We start from the raw sequence: 6,851 nt of genomic DNA, 5'->3' as shown, positions 1-6,851 counted from the left end.
GATTCGCGTTAATAGTGAAAATGTTTTAAACATGAGCTCGTTATTGCAGGCTCGATGGAACGCCTGATTAAATAAATCTATACACGCAAATTGTGAGATTTGGAGAATTAATTAATCCGGAACCAACGCGTAAAAGCCCCTTGCGATAAATCAATTAACTCTCTTACGAAACGGACATTTCATACATTTAATTAAAAATTCTTCGTGCGTAAGAAGATACATTAATTAAAATGGAGATTTTTTAAGTGATTCATGCTACTCTAAAAAATATGACGTAATATTAAATTGATAAAATTATAACACAAATTTGGAAATACATACATACCACTGTTTTGTTTCGTCAATCCAAAAAAATTGTTTTATGCATTGATGTATGTGTAATTTATAAAAATTTATCGCTATTTTCCTATTTGTGAAATAATAGTTATAGGAACAAAATAGCACGCCACACAATATACGATGCACGAGTTAGAATACTAAGCAAGCATATATGGTGGTAAAAGGTTAAAATTCAACCGAATCATGTATATACTATGCGAAATCGTTTCGCATGAGAGTTACCAATAATTCCCCATTGTAATTCCCGCACAATGGGCGCCTTTTCGACCGTGTCGGCGCGAACGTTGAGATGTATCGCGGCGAGTGAAAGTAGCTCGCCAATGGATATCTCATCAGTCTCTCGTTTTATTCCGCTGTCAACGCACTTAATTAGCGTGAGCTGAAATACAATCTTCGCCGCAATTGTTCAAAAAAAAATATATATATATCACGGGTGCAACAAGCGTTAGCTTTCAAACCTGAGTGCGATAACTGTGATAAGCTTAATTGTCTGTTATCTTTATCATTACAGTAAAGTGATATTCACGAGTACGAGTGGTAGCTCGTGAGACAATAATAGCTTCAGCCCGTAATATATTTTCATCTGAACATTGCTGAGAGCTATAGTTGCAGAAGCATAACCATATAATTCTCTGCTAATTGAGAAAGACGGTGCGAGTTTCCACGCTGGAATTTTCTCGTCGCTCCAGTGGACTAATTAATCAGCATCCGCGGCTCGGAGGGTTGAAAAGAAAAACACGTACTCGCGCAATTTTCTCAAATTCCCGCACAATAGGTGCGAATGAAATATTCATAAATGGCGCTATATACGAGAATCGAGAGAGCGGGCTCGCGTCGCGCTCAGTATTTCCAAGTGTGGAAGTTTTCCCACAGTTCCGGTGTACACACAATGCCGAAAGGACGTACGCGCACATCCTGTTGGATACCTCCTTCCGGTCCCCCCTCTCGCTTACTCTCTCGCTCTTTCCTGGTCCCTCACCTTTGCTTCCCTTTTGTTAGAACTTCTGTGTATGTACATGTGTATGCTACTAGCAACGAAATAATCTTCTTGCTCGTTCTGGTTCGTAAATTTCGAGGAATCATGCTCTGTCGAGGAAGACACGTACCGCCTTGCACGTGCGAAATCGAAAGTGATTTAAAAGATCAAACAGATCAAGCTTCGTCCAAGTTAATGTGGACAAAAATCAATTTTCCCGACGCTAACTTTTTGCATCTCAGAAATTTGCTATGAAATTTTCTGTTTAAATAACATATTATAGAATACATTTATTGAAAACGAGAACTTTTAGCATTTTAACGCTAACAAGTTCTTTCTTTCTCCCTTATAATATTATTGTTAGTGATTTGAAAGATTACGTGACATAGTTTTGATAGCAGATTGTTACCATCACATAAAATAATCGTTTTTCTACTTAATTTTTCTAGTCACTTAAAATAGTCTTTAGATTCGATTTATAAGTTTCTGAATTCGCGCGGTAATTCCCGAAAGTCGCGTTGCTCGAATGCATAAATAACTCGATGTAAAAATGTCAACGCGATAATGCGTTACAATGCGGTGCGACAGGTAATTCCGTTTCGTAACGGACTTACGTCAGCACGAACGCACGGTTCTCGCTTTCGAGCAAGCTGGTTTTTGATTGACCGACGTTTACAGTTTCCAATGAAAAATACGACACACGAACAATAAGCGTAACGTCTTAATGGAAAAACGAGAGACTCTGCTTATGGCAGTGGCGCCTTGTCGAACGTTCGCTCGTCTCTTTCTTGACGAAGAGAGAGGAAAAAGGGGACACCCCATGAAATAAACGACACCGCAAGGTACACGCGTAGCTTGAAATTACGTCCGTATGACATACTCCTCGTACAATGGACCCCCATTTTTAACGTCCCTTAGACCACCCTGTCACGTCATGCCTTGCCTACAAAGACGACAGCTGGTGCAAGTCTCTTATCCCACCATAGAAATGGAAAACGTACGTAACGTAATACGGGCAAAGTGAATAATGCATTTTCGACATAAAAAAATATAATAAAAATTTCTTTTTCAATTATACGTTTACATCCGGTGTTCTTATTCTAGCGACTGTACACTAGTAGAACTATTGTAACTCTGAGGCATACGACACTTTTTGCGTTTTGCTCCCTCTTTTTACGTAAAGTAAGCCAAAGAAGATTGCTTTCGCTATGTGAAATTCGCTGATTGCTGTGAGAAAAGCAAATACAGGCTCACGAGTCGCACAGGTGCACACGTCCGCGTCGGCGCCCGAGGGGGGAAAAGAGACGAGAACCAGCAAAGTCGGAATTGCGCAAAAGCAGCAGCGCCGTGAAATTCCCGTCCAAGGACAAGGCGTTTCCGAGCCGTTGATCAGCGCAACCGATCGAGAAACGTTTAATGGGTCACGCAGCGAGTTTCGGGTTAGTCTCATGTCGTGCTGCGCGATGAAAAAACAGGGTCACTTCGATCGATATCACGAAGTGACACCGATCGCCGATACACGACTGCTTCTTCTTCCAGTCTCGATCTTATGAAAGTATATACATCGTTTGTGGCAATGCGGAACCGGCGACAAAGATCCGCTTTCCCGACAAGGATTGACAATTGGATAAGCTTAGAGTTTAATTATATACTCATTTTTTCGCATCGTATTATTTTCAATATTATAAAGAAACTATATTAAAAAATTGCAACAAATTTTCTCTTAAAAAATCGCGTTTGTATAAATCAATTACCAAAAACAGATAAAAATCTAAAACTCAGACTTCTCTGTAAAAGTTGAAATTAGTATTATATATTGTGAAAATGATCAATGAAGTGATCAAAGAAGTTTCAAAATTTCTCGCTGGTTGCTGCTCTCCTCTCATTCTTCCGCGATGATTTTTGTATTCTTTCAAACGATAGGAACTTCGCTCCGATGGGAACTGAATGAGGGGATCAAAGGTCTCTCCTCTGGATCTCCTGAGGAGGGGCACAAATCATGTTCCCGTGAAAAAGCATACCGAGACGGGGACAAAAAAAGAGACGGACTAAGAAAGGACAGAGGGGGGGGGGGAAGAAAGGTGGAAACGCGCGGTATTCGTGCATGTAAGATTCATCGCGGTCGCGTCGTGAAGCGACGAGGAGGGAGGTTGCTGGGAGAGAAAGCAACCCTCTCGAGCGTCACATAAATACCGGTATCGAACATACTTAAATGTACACGCATTTCTCGCGCCCAGCCTCTTTCTCGAAACATCCCGACGTGGACGTCTTCCACAACCAATCCCCCCCCTCTCTCTCTCTCTCTCTTTCTTTTCTCCCTTACCGCGAATATCTCTTCCTCCGCTCAATGCGATCTGCCCGAGTTGATTCGGCATTGTCATGCAAATTCAACGCGCAGATTCGAGTCGCGCGGGATTTCTCTAACGCGACATGCCCCGCGATTGCACGTGCACAGAGAACTTACACGCCTCGTTCTCTACCTCGTCCTTTCGGTATCATCACCGCAGCGTTGATTAAATTAATCTCGAGTTATACCGACCACTCTTGAGACAAATGCTATTTTGACTGAGCGAACATTGTGTACGCTTCACATATTTTTTTGGCTAAATAAGATTGAAAATAAATGAAAGCAAAAACGCAGAGATCGTATAAGATTCCTATTGTTTTTAAAGAATATAGATTTACAAATTTTCATCAAATACATTCCGCTTATGATCCCATACATTCAGGTGCATAGAATTCAGAATATAATAAATAATTAGTACTACAAAATATATCAATTGTCTACGAAAAATAGAACTTCTATAAGAATTTTATAAGACCCTTTATCCGCGCGCGCTTACGAATATTTGAAGCAATTGTTGCACGATTATTTGAGCCTAATGTACGAGTTACAAAATCATTACAATAATGTTAGTGCTACGAAATTTATTTCCTGCTCATCTCTTCATACTCTAAAAGAATGAATGGGATATTATTGTATTTCGGATGCGATTAATAATCGTGGCGCGTTTTCTCCACGAGATCTCATATGCATCTTTACGCTCCGAACATATCGTACGATGAGCGCGTGCACGTGCGGATCAGTCCGGCTTAATATTTGAATACGCACGTAGGTTTGTGACCCGGTCGAATCAACGGCATATCGGCGCGGCCATAATCAGGCGACATTGTGCGACTGTAGATTATGGGGTAGAGAGAGGACTGCGAGCAAGACCCGGTTTGCCAGCTACACGAATGTATAAGTAATGGATCTAAGAGACGACCTCGCTCTCTCGCTCCTTTCGTGATGTAGGATTTTGTCGATTTGGTTTTTGTACCGTTCCACTCCGCAATCTCCACACCTGTCGGCCAAAAATTCAACCACGAAAAATCTAGAAGCGGGGAAAGAGACGAAAAATTCTCATAGAGTTATTTATAGATAACTCATGCATACAAATGTTAATGCGAGGCGAGTGCTTGAAAAGCCATTCAGTAGCAAAAGGACAGAATTAATCGGGTATTAAAATGAATTATGGCGTCCGTCGGGCACGCTCTGAGATACCGTGCATCTATAAAGCTCGATCATGAATAGAAATAGAACATAAAGTATATGTATTCGTAAATATTTCCATTTTCGCTTAACAGTATCTAACGGAATTGTGTTTCACAAACTTTTAATAATTCAATAAATATTCATCAAATAACTTAAAACTTAAATGGATATTTTTGTATTAATCTCGATCGCGAGATCACATGCAACTAAATAAGAAATAAAATATCATAAAAATCTAAAGAATTTATTCGCAAAAACTTCTAGATTTCTATAATAATCTATAATGCGAAAAATATTAATGTTACGTTTATATAGTATAGTTATAGTATAAAGAAAAATTTGCTTCAAGTTGGTCCGTAAATAAAAGAAGAAGGCGAGCAATTTCTAAAACGCCTTGTAGAAGGCACGAAGCGAGTTTTGCATTATGCGCGAGCGACGCCGCGTGCCGTGTAAGTATGTACAAGCACGAGGAACGCGATCGCGAATACGCGGATACTGGCCGCGAGAGACATGTCGGAGATGTATCTGGCGGCGATATTGCGCTGGGGCTACCCGCGGCGCATCGTTCGCGCGATCGATGGATCATCGATCGGCGGCTCGCGAAGAATCAGCGGGTGGGTGCATCGCCGCGCTATGCAACACTCGACGCGTGCGAATGCACGCGCGCGTCCCACGTACAAAACGGATTATTGGACGCGCGAGGGATATGGGCGCGCGTCCGATGCAATAAAGGCGATAACGGTCATTATTATTGGCGGGTTACGTTCCTCAGAACCTACCAATCGCCTAGCTCGCAAGATAGCTACACGTCCGATCTCGATCGCGAAATAGTGAACTTTGATCGTCGTCACAAAGGAGAAAAGAATATTATATGCTAGTACCTGTGATTTTTTTTTTTTTTTTTTTTTTAAGGAAAATGCGAAAATATAAGGCATCTTATTATTGATGGACTTCTAAGATTTAACAAGATTTTGAAAGAAGTGAAGCTTTCCGATTGTGTGGAGAAGATATAAGCTTTCAAGTCTTTAAATATTTACCACCAAAATAAAAAAAATCTTATTCCATCATGAAAACAAATATAATAAAATCCTCATAAAACTTTCTTAAGCGTCATGATAAAAAATAAACATACAAATTTCGTAATCCTTTAGCATGCCTATAAGGCGTGTAATTTAACGCTCGTCAAATATATAGACATTTCTGGCTAGAATATATTCGATTATCGTTATAGCGCCGCAATTCCGTGACATGCTAACGAGTAATCCAGCTTACCAAACGAAGATCGACGGCACCCAAAGCACGTGCGTTCTTGCCGCGGCAGAGAGGACCGCAGGGGGTAAAAGCAACTCTCGCGGTATATCCCGTAGGTGTTTGCAAACAATGGCGAGGAATCATCCTCGGACTATTTCGACATACGCTTGGAACGACACGCTTGTAATATGACGCAGGGTGTGCCTCAAATGAGCGTACTTATCCGACAGGCGGTAAGAAAGAAGCGGAGGCACTTTAGCCGCGATCGGCGTCCTACGACGGAAAGCGTGTCTAATTTCTCGTGCGAGAACAAATCATCTTGTCTTGCAATTGTGCATTCCAACATCATCAGAGAATTGATGAAAGAAGGAGGAGCGTAGTATCGATCAGTAACGTTCGAGCAAAAGGTCGAATGTAATACAAATAAAAAAAAAAACATTAATAAAAGTATTAAATTAAACAATAATCAATGATAATATTTAAGAATACAACTGTATAAATTTCTATTAGTAATTTTTGATAGAACAGATCATAGGATCGAATACTTATATATTAGTAGACTCGATAGTTGGGCGCGTTTTGCAACGTCGATTAGCGTCTGCGAAATTAAATGTATCATTCGACGAGATCGAAGATCTTGATTTCATATTGGTATTAGAAGCAAAGGGGAGAAGGGGAATACAAGATCGACACTAATACAGCTCTTAAGTAACCGCGCGGGATCGAGATATCGATCGTCTTTATCGGCAC

The 6,851-nt window shown here is 40.7% G+C and overlaps 1 protein-coding gene across 4 annotated transcripts in view; it reads right to left on the bottom strand.

Annotated features, from left to right (window-relative positions):
* Window positions 1–6,851, bottom strand: part of LOC139812823 (rho GTPase-activating protein 20) — a 187,330-nt gene that overhangs the window by 72,017 nt on the left and 108,462 nt on the right. The window lies entirely within an intron of this gene.

The sequence above is a fragment of the Temnothorax longispinosus genome, chromosome 5 (assembly GCF_030848805.1).
Source record: "Temnothorax longispinosus isolate EJ_2023e chromosome 5, Tlon_JGU_v1, whole genome shotgun sequence".
NCBI classification, from domain to species: Eukaryota; Metazoa; Arthropoda; class Insecta; order Hymenoptera; family Formicidae; genus Temnothorax; species Temnothorax longispinosus.
Note: the sequence above shows the minus strand (reverse complement) of the source record. Positions and strands in the feature narration are given on the sequence as shown.